Source organism: Bufo bufo, chromosome 4, assembly GCF_905171765.1.
Source record: "Bufo bufo chromosome 4, aBufBuf1.1, whole genome shotgun sequence".
NCBI lineage: Eukaryota > Metazoa > Chordata > Amphibia > Anura > Bufonidae > Bufo > Bufo bufo.
In genome coordinates this window covers 343,135,984-343,156,591 of record NC_053392.1, presented here as the reverse complement: position 1 = coordinate 343,156,591, position 20,608 = coordinate 343,135,984, and the positions used below count along the sequence as shown (strand labels likewise).

Genomic DNA, 20,608 nt, shown 5'->3' with positions numbered 1-20,608 from the left:
ATTAAGAGTGGACCAGTGATATACAGGTGAAACTCGAAAAATTTGAATCTCATCCAAAAGTCCATTTATTTCGGTAATGCAAATTAAAAGGAATTGCATTTATGCAGCTTAAAATTAGAATTTTGTGAAAAGGTCCAATTTTTTAGGCTCAAAGTGTCACACTCTGGTCAGCTAATTAATCCATATCCCCTGAGCAAAGGGTACCTCAAAATTGTGACTTTGGGGTTTCATAAGCTGTAAGCCAAAATCATCCAAATTATACCAAATAAAGGCTTGAAATATCTCACTTTGCATGTAATGAGTCTATCTCATATGTTAGTTTCACCTTTTAAGTTGCATTACTGAAATAAATGAACTTTGTACCATATTAAAATTTTTCGAGTTTCACCTGTAGATGAGATCACTCATTTCTCGGTGTTCACACTGCATTTTTGTGTGTATTACTTAGTCCTTATTATACATAAGTCCATTATTGGTTTGTTAGTTTATCTGGGTTATAGATTTGGTGTGACATTTTTATCAAGTGTTTACTAGAACCACCAGTTTCACAAACTAGGTGTTGCATTTTTATGAATGGGACTTTTAAAAGCTTAATTCTCAAAATGTTAAAGACTGCAGGGTTGTGTTTTTTTGTTTTTTTTGTGAAGGAGGATTTGCATCTTTTTGGCCCCTTTTTACATTAAGGGTGGGTTCACATCTGCTGTATGGATTCCGTTATGGCTTTCCGTTATAACATGGTTATAATGGAAAATAACGGAATCCATAAGACGGAAGTCAAAACGGAAGCCTTTAAGAGCCATTCCGTTTTGACTTCCGTCTTATGGATTCCGTTATTTTCTGTTATAAAAATGTTATAACGGAATCTATAACGCAGATGTGAACCCACCCTAACTTAAAAAGCACATTTAAAAACATCATTGCCTCTGCATATGGTACCATACTAGGTTTTCCACCTCTAAACTACTTATCTATAAAAATAAAAAAAATTACAATGTTATGTGTAGTAGTAGTGCAGCTTTGTACTGCACTACTACTGCAGTTTGTGCCACTTTTTTAATATTAATAACCACTAATTATAGATTGCATATGTGCCACCAGACTTATATAAATTGTACTCATACACAAGTAGGTAAAGTCAACCAAACCTGCCAATTTCAGCACATCACCCTGCTATCTTATACAGTGGTGTTTGGAAGTTTGTGACCCCTTCAGAATTTTCTATATTTCTGTATAAATTTGACCTAAAACTACATCATGTGATATTGTATCATTTTCCTCAACAAATATGTGACCAAGTCTACAATTTTTGACTTATTTCTTTGATTTGGTTATCTTTATCTACTTTTAGGACTTGTGTGAACATCTGATAATTTTAGGTCAAATCTATGCAGAAAGATAGAAATATCTGAAGGGTTCACAAACTTTCAAGCACCACTGTAGGTATGGGAATGTGCTGATGATGACGGGGGAAATAAGGATCAAGCAGTTGAATTTTACTGTCCGATCCTTTTAGTTTCAAGGAATATAAGTGGCCATCAGAGGTGTCAGCCAGCCTCTTAGTCCATGTTTATTGGAGAGTCAGAAAGATGTAGCTGTCACCATCCAGATATTGAAAGTGTGTGGGTATGTTTGGAAGAGTGTTATCTTCTCTCTATGCAGCCACATTCTCTCCTTATCATTAGAATTTTAAAGGGAACCTGTCATCAACTTAATGCTGACCTCACTGAGGGCAGCATAAAATAGTGACAGAAATGCTGATGTCAGCGGTGTGTCACTCATGAGCTAAAAGTAAGAGGTTGCTGAGAACCAGCATCATAATCATTGCAGCCCAGGCCTTGAAAAAGAGTCAAATAAATCTACCTGAGAAGAGTCATGGTTATTCATAATCTCCTGCTCTCCCCGACCATCTGCTGACGATTGGCAGTTCTCTCCTAGAGAGTAAGGGAACTAGGTAGAAGCCTGTCAGTCATCAGCAGGTGGGCAGGAGAGCAGGAATAACCATGACTCTTCTCAGGTGGCCGGGACTCTTTTCCAGGCCCAGTCTGTAATGATTGTGATGTTAGTTCTCGGCAACCACTTACTTTTAACCTTTAAATGACAGACCACTGAAATCATCTCGCCTGTCTCTTCTTTATGCTGCCGTTAGTATGGACAGCATAACGTTGATAAAAGGTTCCCTTTAATGAAATGAATAACTACTGACCATAATTCCAGCAGAACTAAAGGATCAGTTTAATAAGTAATATTATATTTTGTTATACCCACCTAAAACATTTGTGTAATTTGTAGGTGAACTTCCCATATATAAGGTGGTGATTGACCTAGAAAGAAGACTATGAAACGGCAATCTCAAACATGGAGGATCCCAGGTGAGTTACAATACATACTAGGTGATGGTGACTTTGACAAAACAGATTGTTCCAATATAATAATAGTCATCTTGCTGATCTTTATTTATCTATATACATAAATATATATATATTATCTATATACTGTATCTATATGTCAATATATTCTATCCCTATCCATATGAGCACTTGTTAAACATCTCATTCCACGGACGCAAAACACAGAGACCGGCAATGTGTGTTCCGCATTTTGCGGACCGCACATCGCCGGCACTTAATAGAAAATGCCTATTCTTGTCCGCAATTGCGGACAAGAATAGGACATGTTCTATTTTTTTTCGGGAACGGAATTGCAGACCCGGAAATGCGGATCCGCAACTCCGGATCTGGGCAGCACATCGTGCGGCCCCATAGAAATGAATGGGTCCGCAATTCCGTTCCGCAAAATGCGGAACAGAATTGCGGACGTGTGAATGGACCCTTACAAATATGTAAGTTAGTTGTGTAGTGATCTTCACTTTTTGAAGAAGGCTGATGGTAGGATATTCTGTTGGAAAGATGACTACAACTTCAGCATTGTGAATTTAAGCAGTCCTGTCATCCAACATACCTGATTTGTCTACTGATCCTCCAGATTCATCTCCACAGAAAATATATGGCATGTTCACTGCTTCTATTGTCAATTGGCAGCGTGCTCCAAATCCTTTAAACCCTTCCAACCAGTGCTTGGCATTGTAGATAAGCTCAGGCTTGTGTGCAGCTGTTTGGCAGGTGAAACCGTGATCATGGATTTCCAGACAAACGTTGCTTGTGCTGACGTTGCTTCCAACCACACACGTTTCATACACATTAGATGGTTGGCTGCTGAATTCACCGGGTTCGGCCAACATGTCTGTTTGGCCACCTTTAGTAGTGAATTTTACAACAGAGTAGAGGTGATTATTATGTGCTCTTGAACTTGTGTCACCTCAGGTATCATGGCTGACATTTCCTCTTAAAGGGAATGTGTCACCAGTTTTATGGTGTCCTAACTAAGGGTAACATAGACTAGTGACAGATCTCCTTAGCAAAATGCTGGGGAACTCTCTTTAACTGATACAGGCATTTTGCCAAAATCTTGTACTAAACAGCTCTAGTGTATGCCAATGAGTCCCTATATGCATGAGTTCATGGCTGTCCCCGCCCACCTGCTGCTGATTCATATGAAAAAAAACTGTCACTCAGAGGCAGGTGGGCGGAGAGATGTGAGCTCATGAATATCAGGACTCTTTGGCATGCACTGGAGCGGTTAGAAGCTAGCAGCATAAAACTGGTGATGATTCCCTTTAAAGGGGTTTTGCAGTGCAAATCGATTGATGACCTATCCTCATGATTATCTGCTTGTAGTCTCAGGCCTATTGCACACGACCGTAGGTGTCCCATGCCCGTGCTGCGGACCGCATATGTGGTTCCGCAATACACGGGCCCTGTTTCGTGGGCATTCTACATCACGGATGCGGATCCATTCACTTCAATGGGTCCACAAATCCGGAGATGCGGAATGGTGCGGAACGGAGTGCTTCTGTGGGGTTTCGTCCCGTACTTCCGTTCCGCAAAAAGATAGAACGTCCTCTCTTTTTGAGAAACGGGCGGATAGCGGACCCATTAAAGTGAATGGGTCTGCGATCCACTGCGGCTGCCCCATGGTCATTGTTCGTGCATTGCGGGCCGCAGCACGGCCACAGGGAGCACACGTTCGTGTGCAGGAGGCCTCACTTGTAGAGGCGGCACAATGTGATTACAACTGTGCTTCCCATTCAAGTGAAAGTTGTAATGACACGGGTAATTTTGAAGCGGACACAGCGGCTCTTAAAACAGTTGATCGGTAGGGGGTGTTGGACCCCACCAATCTAATATTGATGACTTACCTTAAGGATATCAATCCTGCACTGCACTGCACAATCCCTTTAACAATAACAACAATGACAATTGACCAGGGAAGCTATAGCAGGCCAGTATCTGGTTAGAAAGGTAGTGTCCCCCACCAATGACCACACATATACAGTACAGACCAAAAGTTTGGACACACCTTCTCATTCAAAGAGTTTTCTTTATTTTCATGACTATGAAGGCATCAAAACTATGAATTAACACATGTGGAATTATATACATAACAAACAAGTGTGAAACAACTGAAAATATGTAATATTCTAGGTTCTTCAAAGTAGCCACCTTTTTCTTTGATTACTGCTTTGCACACTCTTGGCATTCTCTTGATGAGCTTCAAGAGGTAGTCCCCTGAAATGGTCTTCCAACAGTCTTGAAGGAGTTCCCAGAGATGCTTAGCACTTGTTGGCCCTTTTGCCTTCACTCTGCGGTCCAGCTCACCCCAAACCATCTCGATTGAGTTCAGGTCCGGTGACTGTGGAGGCCAGGTCATCTGGCGCAGCACCCCATCACTCTCCTTCATGGTCAAATAGCCCTTACTTTCAAAGTTTTCCCAATTTTTCGGCTGACTGACTGACTTTCATTTTTTAAAGTAATGATGGCCACTTGTTTTTCTTTACATAGCTGCTTTTTTCTTGCCATAATACAAATTCTAACAGTCTATTCAGTAGGACTATCAGCTGTGTATCCACCTGACTTCTCCTCAACGCAACTGATGGTCCCAACCCCATTTATAAGGCAAGAAATCCCACTTATTAAACCTGACAGGGCACACCTGTGAAGTGAAAAACCATTTCAGGGGACTACCTCTGGAAGCTCATCAAGAGAATGCCAAGAGTGTGCAAAGCAGCAATCAAAGCAAAAGGTGGCTACTTTGAAGATCCTAGAATATGACATATTTTCAGTTGTTTCACACTTGTTTGTTATGTATATAATTCCACATGTGTTAATTCATAGTTTTGATGCCTTCAGTGTGAATCTACAATTTTCATAGTCATGAAAATAAAGAAAACTCTTTGAATGAGAAGGTGTGTCCAAACTTTTGATCTGTACTGTATATATACACTGCTCAAAAAAATAAAGGGAACACTTAAACAACACAATGTAACTCCAAGTCAATCACACTTCTGTGAAATCAAACTGTCCACTTAGGAAGCAACACTGAGTGACAATCAATTTCACATGCTGTTGTGCAAATGGGATAGACAACAGGTGGAAATTATAGGCAATTAGCAAGACACCCCCAATAAAGGAGTGGTTCTGCATGTGGTAACCACAGACCACTTCTCAGTTCCTATGCTTCCTGGCTGATGTTTTGGTCACTTTTAAATGCTGGCGGTGCTTTCACTCTAGTGGTAGCATGAGACGGAGTCTACAACCCACACAAGTGGCTCAGGTAGTGCAGCTTAGGCTACTTTCACACTAGCGTTCGGGTGTCCGCTCGTGCGCACCGTTTGAAGGGGCTCACGAGCGGCCCCGAACGCATCCGTCTGGCCCCAATGCATTCTCAGTGGAGGCGGATCCACTGAGAATGCATCCGCCTGCCAGCGTTCAGCCTCCGCTCCGCTCAGTGAGCGGACACCTGAAAGCTGCTTGCAGCGTTCGGGTGTCCGCCTGGCCGTGCGGAGGCGAGCGGATCCGTCCAGACTTACAATGTAAGTCAATGGGGACGGATCCGCTTGAAGATGACACAATATGGCTCAATCTTCAAGCGGATCCGTTCCCCATTGACTTTCAATGTAAAGTCTGAACGGATCCGCTCAGACAACTTTCACACTAAGAAAATTTTCTAAGTTTTAATGCAGACGCATCCGTTCTGAACGGATGCGAACGTCTGCATTATCGGAGCGGATCCGTCTGATGAAACATCAGACGGATCCGCTCCGAACGCTAGTGTGAAAGTAGCCTTATCCAGGATGGCACATCAATGCGAGCTGTAGCAAGAAGGTTTGCTGTGTCTGTCAACGTAGTGTCCAGAGCATGGAGGCGCTACCAGGAGACAGGCCAGTACATCAGGAGACATGGAGGAGGCCGTAGGAGGGCAACAACCCAGCAGCAGGACCGCTACCTCCGCCTTTGTGCAAGGAGGAACAGGAGGAGCACTGCCAGAGCCCTGCAAAATGACCTCCAACAGGCCACAAATGTGTCTGTTCAAACGGTCAGAAACAGACTCCATGAGGGTGATATGAGGGCCCGACGTCCACAGGTGGGGGTTGTGCTTACAGCCCAACACCGTGCAGGACGTTTGGCATTTGCCAGAGAACACCAAGATTGGCAAATTCGCCACTGGCGCCCTGTGCTCTTCACAGATGAAAGCAGGTTCACACTGAGCACATGTGACAGACGTGACAGAGTCTTGAGACGCCGTGGAGAACGTTCTGCTGCCTGCAACATCCTCCAGCATGACCGGTTTGGCATTGGGTCAGTAATGGTGTGGGGTGGCATTTCTTTGGAGGGCTGCACAGCCCTTCATGTGCTCGCCAGAGGTAGCCTGACTGCCATTAGGTACCGAGATGAGATCCTCAGACCCCTTGTGAGACCATATGCTGGTGCGGGTGGCCCTGGGTTCCTCCTAATGCAAGACAATGCTAGACCTCATGTGTCTGGAGTGTGTCAGCAGTTCCTGCAAGACGAAGGCATTGATGCTATGGACTGGCCCGCCCGTTCCCCAGACCTGAATCCAATTGAGCACATCTGGGACATCATGTCTCGCTCTATCCACCAACGTCACGTTGCACCACAGACTGGTAGATGCTTTAGTCCAGGTCGGGGAGGAGATCCCTCAGCAGACCGTCCGCCACCTCATCAGGAGCATGCACAGGCGTTGTAGGGAGGTCATACAGGCACGTGGAGGCCACACACACTACTGAGCCTCATTTTGACTTGTTTTAAGGACATTACATCAAAGTTGGATCAGCCTGTTGTGTGTTTTTCCACTTTAATTTTGAGTGTGACTCCAAATCCAGACCTCCATGGGTTTAAAAATTTGATTTCCATTTTTTTATTTTTGTGTGATTTTGTTGTCAGCACATTCAACTATGTAAAGAACAAAGTATTTCAGAAGAATATAAAATTAATTCAGATCTAGGGTGTGTTATTTTTGTGTTCCCTTTATTTTTTTGAGCAGTGTTTATTATACATATTTAAAGAGGACCTGTCACCTTTCCTGGCAAGTCGATTTTCAGTATATAATTTATTCTTCATGAAATGACAATCCGTCAGCATCCTTTCTTATAACTCTGTGCTCTTATAACTTATGCTGTCCCTCTATTATTACTCCTAGGAATTTACAAATACATTGGCAGCTAGGTATCACCTTTCCCATTGTTAAACTTCTAGAAATTTACGAATACATTGACAACTAGGTATCACCATTCCCCTTGTTAAAAGGGGCATGTCCCTATAGAGCAAAGGGTACAGCCACACGACACAATGGTTGGGCATTCAGGACACACCTGTGCTGTGGTCGAGTACCACGTAACCAATTAGGCCACAGCTGCCTTTTATTTAACTAATGGAGACCGCACTGTATAGTCGGTCTGCATTGTTAATGGCCGTGTGGGTACCTTCAATGCCGCACAGGTTAGTAATACAGACTCACTAAACAGTGCGGTCTCATGGGTTTGATTAGAGGCAGCTGCGGCCCATTCCACTGCAGCCATGACATGACCGCACCGTGTGGTTGTACCCTTAGGGTGCTGGCACACAGCGCAGTTCTGACATGCATTCAGGATGCAGTTTTCAAGTTAGCCAGTTTAGCAGCCTCATTAACCCCTGGTGTTCTGCATTGTGGGAATGATTTAATTCATTTCAGCTAGCTACAATAAAAAACTGCTCCTGAATGAGTGTGTAATTGGATAATTTCAGAATCACACCCCAATGGTAACATTTGGTCTACTTGTTCCTAAATTTCAAGGAGGAATAACAGAGGAGCAGCACGATGCACAGTTATAAGAAAAGATCATCCAGAATTGATATTTCTTGGGGACTGTACGTAGGTGCCAAAACAGACATGTCAGGAAAGGTGAAACATACTCTTAAAGGAGTATTCCCATCTCAGACAATGGGATCATATCGCTAGGATATGCCCCCATTGTCTGATAGGGGCGGGTCCCACCGCTGGGACGCGCACCTACAACGAGAACGAAGCGGGGAGCGCTGTGGCTGGAGGACTCCGGATTTCCCAGGGTCCGTCCACCACCAAGCACTGCTCCCATAGAAGTGAATGGGAGCGCACCGAGCGCTGGCTCGGCTATTTCCGTCTGCCCCATAGAAATGAATGGAGGGAGGCTGCGCATGCACAGTGTGCCCTCCGTTCATTTCCCAGCTCGGTTCTCATTGTAGGTGCGGGTCCCAGCAGTGGTACCCACACCTATCAGACAATGGGGGCATGTCCTAGCGATATGCCCACATTGTCTAAGATGGAGGCATATCGGAGGGAGTTTATTTGAGGTTTGAATACAAATTGTTCAAGTCTCCAGCTCACTTTTTTGACACATTTTACTTCTGAGGTTATTGAGCATGAAATTATATATTGGACGTATTATTGAACTGGTCACGTCATAAATGGAAATGTAATATATGCCGATAGTGACAAGATATGACAGAATCAATACAGGCCTAAGTCCTAACCGAGGCTATGTGACAGTAATAACGTAACGCGAGCTGAGAACTGGTTCAGCAATGAGGAGGTTCTGTCAAGTCAAATCCAAAGAATGCAGAGCAGTTTCTCAGGATTATCCTCTACGCTTATGTCACACTCCGTTTTCGGCAGGATAATGGCACTGACACAACAGCCGTGACTGTGATTTATTTGCACGTGTGTAAAGCTTGCGCCCACATGTAGTAACATTTAAGGCCATTTCCATGATCACATTGTAAGTGAATCATTCAGGGCAACATGCAGCCATGTCCCAATGGACATCTGTGTGCTCTGCCCTTCGTGAGAGCATTAATAATAATACATGCCACTCCTGACAATGCTGGAGTGTTTTACCTTACAACAAAGCAGTGTGTGTCCCTCTATTATCCCTCCTGTAAACAAATGAATGATGTGACAGCTTAGTGTCACCATCCCTCTTGTCAAAGAGGCTTTTTTTCTATACAATATCCACACCCTATGAACAAGGAAAATAGTATCACCCATTTGTCCATGTATTTTATACATTTCCAGTAAGCATAAGACACAAATGACGATCAAATAATGCATTTTAAAATGCTGTTGTTTGTCTTCTGTAGCCTTCAGTTTGACCTACTGCAGACTATTGTCTCTGCTTCTCAATGAAATCCACCAGAGAGCTGCTCTGTTGGCTCCATCTACAGCCCTTTTCTCTAGTTCCCTCACAGCTCATAAACACTTACTTAAAGGGGTGTATCGGTAAAGTAACTTCATTTTTGAAAAACTGCATTAAGGCTGAAAGCTGTGACCCAACCAGAGCCCATACCTATACATATATCCAGAGTTTCAATTTACCTTGCAATCCATTTGTCTAGCTCCTGTGTGAGCCTGCAACACACTGAGAGTATCATGGCACCTGATCTTCCCTCACAGAACTACAATGCCCACAATCCTTAGCTTTCTTGCTGTGAGTGTTGATGTTTTTTGATTGGCTGCCTGATATTACAGTCCGGTCACGCCCCCTCTACTCACCAATCACCAGCACACTAAAACTCACTTTGTTTCACAAGACATTTAGCTGGAGAATTGATAGCAACACACTGAGCATGCTCAACCTAATAAAGGCTCAGAACTACAGGTCGCTGCCATGCTAATTTATGAGAAAACACAGTGGGAAGCAGAGGAAGAAAACTACTTTTATAACTAATGAACTGTAAATATATGACATTTACATTATATTAGGTAATTATTGATGATGAATTAGTCTAAAACAGAAGTTATATTTATGGTAACCGGAATACCCCTGTAAGCTAAATTATGACCAAACTGGTAGGAATTTATCTTAAACTGGCACCGTACTTTGAACAAACTTTTGATATGCTGTAGGGACTTATCAAAAGTTGAGATACGCGGGGGTCTAAGCACCAAGACCCCCATTGATCCCTAGAACGAGGGAAGTGAAGTGCCCGCTTAGCGAGCGCTTCTCTCCCCTCGTTCTAGAGATCAGTGGGGGTCTCAGTGCTACAACATATCAAAAGTTTGTTTAAAGTACAGTGCCACTTTAAATAAGTGTTCATGAGCAGTCAGGAAAGCAAAGATGGGGGCTACAGAGCAAGCTGATGAGCAGCTCTCTGATGGATTTCAGTGAAAGAACAGTCTGCAGAGGGCTGTAGAATACGAGCTGTTGAATTTGTAATATAGACCAAAAAAGTCGCCACCTGGATTTAATTAAGCAAATAGTTATGAGCCTCCTATTGGATAATTACTGCATGGGTGATTATCTTTCAGCTGGCAATAAGTTATTTAACCCCAACTGGTGCAATGAGTTGCTTCTCATATCTTAAACAACCATGTCGAAAGACACATTTCGTGGTCGTGGAAAAGATGTTAGTCTGTTTGAGAAGGGTCAAATCATTGGCATGCATCAAGCAGAGAAAACATCTAAGGAGATTGGGTTAAGAACTGTCCAACGCGTTATTAAAAACTGGAAGGCTAGTGGGGACCCATCGTATTTGAGGAAGAAATGTGGCGGGAAAAAAAATCCTCAATGATCGTGATCGGCGATCACTTAAACGTTTGGTAAAATCAAATCAAAGAAAAACAACAGTAGAACTCGGGGCTATGTTTAATAGTGAAAGTAAGAGCATTTCCACACACACAATGCGAAGGGAACTCAAGGGATTGGGACTGAACAGCTGTGTAGCCGTAAGAAAACCACTAATCAGTGAGGCAAACCAGAAAAAAAACGCTTCAATTTGCTAGGGAGCATAAAGATTGGACTCTGGAGCAATGGAAGAAGGTCATATGGTCTGATGTCCAGATTTACCCTGTTCTAGAGTGATGGGCGCATCAGGGTAAGAAGAGAGGCAGATGAAGTGATGCACCCATCATGCCTAGTGCCTACTGTACAAGCCTGTGGGGGCAGTGCTATGATCTGGGGTTGCTGCAGTTGGTAAGGTCTAGGTTCAGAACAGTATGTGTTCCAAGAATGAGGTCAGCTGACTACCCGAACATACTGAATGACCAGGTTATTCCATCAATGTGTTTTTTCTTCCCTGATGGCACGGGCATATTCCAAGATGACAATGCCAGGATTCATCGGGCTCAAATTGTGAAAGAGTGGTTTAGGGAGCATCAGACATATTTTTCACACATGGATTGGCCACCACAGAGTCCAGACCTTAACCCCATTGAGAATCTTTGGGATGTACTGGAGAAGGCTTTGCCCAGCAGTCAGACTCTACCATCAATGCAAGATCTTGGTGAAAAATGAATGCAACACTGGATGGAAATAAATCTTGTGACATTGCAGAAGCTTATCGAGACAATGCCACAGCGAATGCGTGCCGTATTCAAAGCTAAAGGTGGTCCAACTAAATATTAGAGTGTGTGACCTTTTTTTTTTGGTGCCGACTTTTTTTTTGGACAGGCAGTGTAGAATGCAATTATAAAAAATCCAGCCAAAGGTGCCCATACTCCATAGCCTTGGTTTAATTCCATGTATTGTGTGTACAACATATAAATATAAACTAGCACCAAATAAAGTACATGACTTGCCGATAGTATGAATTGGGTTGTAAAATGCATGAATTTACAAGACAATCAAAATGGCTCATGTGGTATAATAAATTTGGTACAACTCAGTAGACAAGCAAGACACGTCTCTCTTTCTTACACCACCTGATAGCTGGCAAACATTTACACAAAACTTTTTTGCCAAAAATGTCACTATGAATATATAGTAACATAGTTTGTAAGGCAGAAAAAATACATCTTTTCATCCAGTTGCAAGTTGATCCAGAGGAAAGCAAAAAAAACTGTGAGGTGGAAGCCAATTTTCCTCACTTCAGGGGTAAAAACTTTCTTCCCGACCCCAATTAGAATAACTCCCTGGATCAACGACCCCTCTCTAGTAGCTATAGCCTGTAATATTATTACACTCCAGAAATACATCCAGGCCCCTCTGGAATTCCTTCATTGTACTCACCATCACCACCTCCTCAGGCAGAGAGTTCCATAGTCTCACTGCTCTTATCGTAAAGAATCCTTTTCTATGTTTGTGTACAAACCTTCTTTCCTCCAGATGCAGAGGATGTCCCCTGATTAGTCATATGGCAACAATTTGCAAGACTAAAGCTGGCTGCGCACATTAGACTAATTTTGGGAGGACCATCCAACCATCTAACATGTTTGGGGATGCTCTGACTTTCCTCCAATGCCCGATGTCGGGGGGATGGAGGAAGAAGGATAAGTCTGTTTGACTTCAACATGCCAGATCTCTTTGTGACTCTCAACTCCCCATTCAGAAATCATGCAGGAGCAGACATGCATATGGGGAATTGGGAGAAATGGTTGACATCTGTCAGTGTTATATGGCCAGCTTAGGCAGTGCTTGTTAGACACCACCATATTGAGTTATTTGATGTACTGGGGGGGGGGGGGGGGGGGGGTGTTTATCTTGATTCCCCTTTGTGGGAATTGTGGTCCATTAATTCCAGAGAGCACATCACTTCGAGGAAAGTTCCTAATTATATAGCGTGATTCATGAGGCTTATACACATAAGAAGACCCCCCCAATCTGCTAGTCTGGGTGGTTCAGTTTCCAGTAATATATCTCTTGTACTGACTTTGTATCTGTTCTGTCTTAATCATCTTCGGTGAAATGAAGCCGGGGGAATATGCTTTCATTAGACAGAAATTTGTAGGCTAAATCACCTTAATGGAACAATTAGTTGAACAACTTTTCACATCTACATCTACCAAATTTAGTTTTAAAATGACAAAGTCCAAGATTAAAGTCTTTGGGTGAAAGGTGCAGAGACATTGCTCCAGACGGAAAACCTTCATTGATCAGACGTGACCATTCCTCGTTTAGACAAAACTCAATTTAGTCTTTGAATATTCAGTAAATGGATATATGAATGGGCAGACATGCACACCCAGTAATTCTCAATACAATTAAACCTTGACTGCAGTCACATTGGTGAAATGCATCAAAATGCAAGTGTCTCAATCTATATAATTGCATTAAACCTAGAATGAGGCGTCTGATAGAAAAGTTAATGAGATATCAAATAAGTGAACTGAAAACAATTGGACATATTTTAGCTGACAGATGTGTACAGACAGGGGCGGATTGGCTATAGACCCTACAGGGAAATTTCCTTCACTCACTGCGCCTGCGCCTAAAACTAAAATGGACGGCGCAGGATTTGCGGGGCACGGAGGAGACCGAGGATGTCAATCACCCTTACAAGGGCGTGCCAAACGGTGAGAGGACGGAGCCTCTAGGTGCTGCAGCAACCCCCCACTAGCACCTAGAGGCTCATTTGCATATTATAAAAGTCATTATTTAGCGCGAACGGCGGCAGGGAGATATAAGTCATACAGTTATGTTCTGCTGACATTAGCACATCGCTAATATCGGCCAGCTACATAACGATTTTTCTGATGACAGAAACCCTTTAAGGCTTCCTGCACATGGCTGCGTCTACATTTCGGTCCGCAAAAATTGGATCTGGAAATTATAGATACCATCCGTGTGCGATCTATAGAAAGAACTTTTATCAACCTCAATAAAGACCAGAATAGGACATGATCTATAATTTGCTGAATGGCCACACAGATCCGCCAAAAAACTGGATGTATACATGGCCCCATAGAAATGAATGGGTTAATGTGCTATCTGTAAAACATGCGGATGGCACACGGATGAAAAATACTACCTTGTGCATGAGGCCTAAGACTAAGGCCCATTTCAGGCCTTAAATTATGGCTGCAACACCCATACCCCATGGGATTTTTCTAAAATAAACTGTAATACAGACCCTAATATTGGCCTCACCGTTATTTACTGACACAGTGATAGTTTTGACAAGAGTCGAATGTATTTATTGAAGTACCTGTAAGCTGGTGATGCAATGAAATGTAATCTAGATGAAATCTGATGATGAGCTGATATAGTTACTGTGATTGATAATTTAGCCTTTCGTTGATGTCTACGATCCATAGCAATGACCTCAGATTCTTCTAAATTCCATCATTCCATCTTATACTCTACAAATATTTTACCATACAAAACAATCTATTTGTCGTTTCATGTACAAGGCACTGGGATTTCAGTATGCCATCTGCCAAGAATTTGGGCTTGAGTGTGTGTAGCCTTCTCCGACTGACATAATCTCTTTTCAATTGATCACTACTCTAAAGCTCAAGTGCCCCATTTATCATCTATCTGTCAGATGTGAGCCTCCAGAACTGTCACTGCACTATACCTCATCTCCATTATCAATGTTAGGATGATACTCCCACCGTGGAGACTGTGACATAGCTGAATTCGAAACCTTCAGACCCTGACATATCTTTAATCTGTGATCAAACGGCCAATAAAGGGTCGGACTCGGTGACAGATCACTTTAAGAATAGCCTATATATGTTTTCCTTGTCATAGAAATGATTAAAAATATTAGTTCTGTAAATTTCAGGAAAGATTTAGTGATGAAAGATAAAAGTCTAGTCTACAGTAATCGTGTTCCATGTGATCTTTGGATTGGTCTCTTTGTAAAGCTCTGGAAAGAGCTGAGGCTTGCTTCTGTGAGAAGGTTGAGCCGGTTGGTCAAGTCATGGGAGTGGGTGACTCACACCATAGGAAAGCATAGTCCGGTATGCAGGTGCTTAACTTAACAGGTCTAGGGGGACTCCTGAGAAATTGAGGGTCATACTGTATCCTCCGGGTGCTAAATATCATGGTACAAAAAATATTCTACAAAATATTCTGTTTTCAAACCAGCGCATGGGACTGAATTCTTTTGTAATTGCATGTAATAAAAAATGTATCATTGCCACTGAGTTATTAACCCCTTCCCGACCAGCGCCGTAATAGTACGGGTCTTTAAAGATGGCGCCCACTCCTGAGCGCTGCGGGCGCCATGGCCGCCGTGCTTCTTATAGCAAACACCCGCAGCTCATGTACGCAACCGGCAGTAATGCAGATCGTGGACATTTAACCCCTCATATGCCATGGTCAATCCTGACCACGGCATCTGAGCGAGCTGAAAACCGAAAGCGTGCGCTTCCGGTAGTGCTCCGGCTCCCACGTGCGGCGATCGGAGGAGCCAGAGCTTGTGTGCAGCAGCCCCTGTCTTTGTGAATGACAGGAGGCTGCTGCATAGTAATTCCTATGGAGCCCTTGCCTGTAATAGGGCTCCATAGGAAACAAACAATGCTAGTGCATTGGAGTCTATGAGAATAGCAATCTAAGGATTGCATGCTAGTTTAAAAAATAAATAAAAAAGTTAAAAAAATAAAAGAACTAAAAAAATTATAATAATACACATCATGGGTGTCGGGATGTGCGAAAACGCCCATAGTATAAAAAATATATTCCCCATACGGCAAACAGCGAAACGGAAAAAGTTATGGCTCTGGGAAGGCAGGGAGCACAAAACGTATAGCGCCACCTGCTGTTTTTTTTTTATTATTTCTTTGTCCGGCTCACTGAGATGGTCGCACAGTGCCATAAAGGGAACCTCTTATTTATTTTTATGCGATGAGTAAGATGTACTTTGTGGCTCATAAAGCATGATTGTCCCTAATTATGTTTGCGTTTTTTTAAACATTTAAAACACTTCTGTCACCTAAAATCTTTTTACCCAATATTCATAGTGAAAAGTTTATTTTTTATTTTTGGCTGTTTCATTTTATATTATTTTTTGCTTTTTCATTTGGCAGCACTATACAATTGAAAATTAAATACAAAGTATTGTCCTTCTGTAGCAGTCAGCACAGAGAGATAACACTCCTATATAGATAGGTAATCCACAGTCAGTTTACTGCTGGTGTGAGGAAAAGATATTATCTGTTAGTAAAATAGTAGATTATAGAATTAGGATAACAGTGTTGCACCACTATTGTTCTCTTGATAGCACTAAGCCTATATTATACCAACAGATTATCTGACCAGTTTCTGTGCAATCAGACCAATAGTTTGCGTGTATAACAAAAGATCTGTGTGTGTAAGCGGCCAGCTGACCAATGCTTGGTCCGAAAATCTGTCAGATAAGCTCTTGGTGTAATAAAGGCCTAAAGAGCATTGCACTTATCAGTTTTGATGTATGATGCTCTAACTGAGTCATTCATCCCACTTCCCTTTTTGGCTGCGATGAATGGTCTAAGAAAGTGAAGCGAGACTGTTTGCCATGCTAAAAGTCCTGACAAACAGGAAGTTAAAGAAGCAGGACAGGAAGTAGAATACATGGAGTGACTTCAGCAAATTATATCCAGAAAACCATAAACTTTTTTTTTTTTTTGTTCAATATATTCCCAAATAGGCTGTTAATATGTGATAAAAAATGTTGATGGTAGTGTCCCTTTAAGGTACTGAACTTACATTGGAGTAGTGTAAGAAGACAGCATTGGTGGGGGTCCATATAAGCTGGGACCCGTACAGATCATTATACGAAAGAAGCAAGCAGCACTCCATCAAGCACTTATTTTCTGCATCTCCAAGCTATGTTGACTGCAGTCAGTCACAGAGGTATAAAGTGTCCTTCCATTCTGGAGATCAGAGGGAATCCCAGCTCACAGACCCCCTGCAGGGCTATCCTCTGACTCAATGACATTCCTGAACATACCCTGTAAAGATCTTATGTAAATGAACCCCTAATAATTTTCTGGCATTCCGCGCCGCCAGTTTGACATTGCCAGTTCCAAGCAGCGCCAGGTGTCGTTCCTGGCTATATTACAGGTGTAATCAGATCCGTCCGTGTATGGTCTACAGGTAAGTTACAAAATATAATGCATTCGCTAATCGTAGCTGATCATTAGCTGCACTGACTTTCGGCAGGAAAAGCAAAATCTGGTAATCAGCTCCCGCAGCAGTAATGGCTCTCATTTCTTTCCAATGTGCTGAGAATAAATGGAAATTAATCAGCAAACACTGCGCCAGAGGACGACTGCGACATACGATAAATATTTTATACGCAGAATGAAAAGAAGAATGTGCTCTACACACGGTATATTGGGAAAATTGCTTGGAATGAATCTCAAAGCATTCCCTATGCTAATGTAATGAATAAGATTAGCACAGATATATCAATGAGATGGTATTTAAATGGGAATCTTGGATTCTGCCTCCTGCATATGGCACGCTATCATAGAAACACAAGCTGCTCCGGCAGTTTTTTTACATTTTAAAGGTACACTAGCAGATATTTACTTATCAGTCATATTTAAAGGGTCAGTTCTAGTTTTTCATACTGCTAGTGGTGGGAAGTAAAGATATCCAGTCAGTCATGAAAAGCACTCTAGAAAATAAGGGTGACTTTCAGTTTTCAATAATTTTTTGGTCGTATAGTAATCATATGTAGAAACTGTAAAAATGTGTTTTACCTGTAGGGACTCTACAGCCAAAAAGCTCATTGAAATGAGATGAGCGAAGTTTTGGAAAATTCGATTTGGCTGCTTCGCTGAATTTTACGAAACAATTTGCTTCGTTACGAATTACTATGTCACGAAGTGCAATTTTTTATAAGTAGCGGGGGCAATGACAGAGAGCAGCGATAGCGCCGTTCCCCATTATTGTACCCCTCAGATGCCACGTTCATACATGATCGCGGCATCCGAGAGTAATAATACAGTGTGAAATTAACATTAAAAAAAATTAAATCATACTTACCGTCTCCATTTGCTCGTGACGGGCCGGCCGACGCCATCTTGCTTGAAGATCTTGCGTGAAATCTCGCGTGGCCAGAGAGGACGTTAGAAATATCGCGTGGCCCGAGAGGACGTCATCACGGTATTTCGTCCGGATCTTCAATCAAGATGCCGGCGGCCGGCCCGTCAAAAGAAAATGGAGGAGGGAAGTATGATTTATTTTTTATTTTTACACTATTTCAGGTTAAATCGATTCGCTACCACGAAGCACGAGGAAATTCGACTTTGCGGCGAATAAAATTTATCCTAAAATTCAGATCGAATTCCACTTTGTAGAATTCAATTCGCTTATCTCTAATTACATTTAGCTGTAAAGAGTAGTCAGACCTTCTGCCTTTGCATTTTCTTTGTCCACAAGGCATACTACTAATATGTAGAGGCACCTGTGAATACACCTCTAGTCCAGAAGTTATGTCAATCAGTGGCAGTTACATGCGCCATAGTGTGAAGGAGATCACTGCATGTAAATACAGTGGTCTCCTTCACTGTCTGGATCCTGCAGGTCCTTGAACTGTGGTTCACCAGTTGGTTTTTAAGAGGGTTCTTTAGTGAGACAGCCTTAGTTCACATTTAAGCTTACGCTATCAGTAAGCTAGATAATACCGTACCACACATTCTCCTCCCTTATATGTGCCCTTAACACTATTCTTTAGAACATAGAGGGATCACTGGGAAATGACTTTTTGAGAAACAGGAAGTGAGTGCCCTGTTAGTCAGGGGTGAGACCTACTTTTTTCTGATCTTCTGACATATAGTAAAAGCTCTGCTAAGACCTAAAACCAAGGCAGAAACCTAACCTGGTGACAAGTGGTCTTTAAAGTGGACCTGTAAGCTCTAATGACATGTCTGCTTTAGTGACTGCTTGCACTGCCCTTTGTAATAATTTTGGAGCATTCACACCCCCCAACTGGTTACCACCCCTCTGTACTTTTACTGCAGACTGCTAGCAATTCATTCATAACTTCTAGCAGGAATAATACAGGAATGGCACATCATAGAGCCATAAGAATAGATGCTCCAGAAGTAGTTACTAAACCAGACATGTCAGGAGATGTGAGATTTCACATGTTCTGCTATTGTTACCTCTATAAAATCATTGTACAGTATATCATGTACAGTTTTCTAACATACAGAAGCTGAATCTAAAGTTCAGAGCGCTGCAATCTAATGTATGTTTTATGGACGGCTCTAAATAGTCTGGTGAGTTCCTGTAGTCTTGAGATTCACTTTATTGAAAATGTCGCATTGTGATAAAGCTATAGAGGTTTTAGATGAAAAGTTATAGATACAACACACAAGTATAAGGAGTTTATATGCAGGGTGGTCCATTATCAATAAATAGCTTAAAGGGTCATATCAAAAGTTTCGATCGGTGGGGGGTCTGAGAGCTGAGACCCCCACGATCTCTAGAACGAGAGGAGAGAAGCGTGCATCTAGTACGTTCTCTCTCTTCTCCGGATGAGACGGGCTCTATAGAAGTCTATAGGCTAGTCTAAATTCCGTGAGGAGAGAGAGTGCAATATTCTGGGGGAAGGGGGTCTCAGCGTTCAGACCCCCACCTATCTAAGCTTTTGATATGTCATAGGGACAGTTTTGTCAAAAGTTATTTACCCTTTAATACAATTATACTAAATCAAGGATCAGCAACCTCCAGCACTCCAGCTGTTGTGAAACTACAATTCCCAGCATGCATACTTGCTAGGCTGTTCTCAAAACATCCACAGAAGTGTATGGAGCCTGCTGGGAGTTGTAGTTTCTAGCACAGCTGGAATGTCGGAGCTTACTGACCCCAGTACTAAATAAATCACACATAATCTGAGCAGCAGAGGTACTATTACTCCACTTAAAGAGGTTGGCTGACAAAAAGTATGACCGCTGAACCCCCCTCAATCAGGAGAATAGGGGTCCCATGTCCCCCATGTGAATGGAGCCGTTCTTGCAGGCACAGTAATTAGCTGAGTACAGTGCTCGGCCATCTCCATCCATCATCATGGAAAGTGCTCACTGATCATACATCTATCATCTGCCCTATGAACAGGTGATAAATGTTGTTCGTGGACCAGCTTTTTTCTGTAATTTACAAAAAAATGGGATGTCTTCACATCTACATAGACAAATGCCATTTGCTGAAGTGAGACAACCCCTTTAATACATATTTCTCTTGATACATGTGTATCCCATAAATGTATAGGCAGACACACGTGCGCTTTTAAGGCATTAAACATTCAGGGTTTCAGCTCTACATACATATGGATGACATATAGTACATACTATCGAGACAAATTTCTTGTGTTTAAAAGAACATTTCTGAATGAACATGTAATATAAAATGATGCAGTAAAAAATTACGGTAAAGCAAGCTTTCCAAAATTTCTGATGTTAAAATAAGAATGTACAGTCAGTAAGACTTCTCAGAGATCTCTACGCTCCCTGCTAAAATGTAGGATGCTGTAATGTGGTCATCTAGCGCCACCTACTGGTGATGCTTCAGCTCCTGCACTTC

The 20,608-nt window shown here is 42.3% G+C and overlaps 1 protein-coding gene across 2 annotated transcripts in view; it reads left to right on the top strand.

The window, feature by feature from the left end:
- Positions 1-20,608, top strand: part of HS3ST5 (heparan sulfate-glucosamine 3-sulfotransferase 5) — a 253,655-nt gene that overhangs the window by 225,038 nt on the left and 8,009 nt on the right. For both annotated transcript variants that reach the window (XM_040428898.1, XM_040428897.1), the window contains exon 3: positions 2,290-2,369. The gene's annotated coding sequence lies outside the window, so the exon portion shown is untranslated. The remainder of the gene's footprint in view (positions 1-2,289; positions 2,370-20,608) is intronic.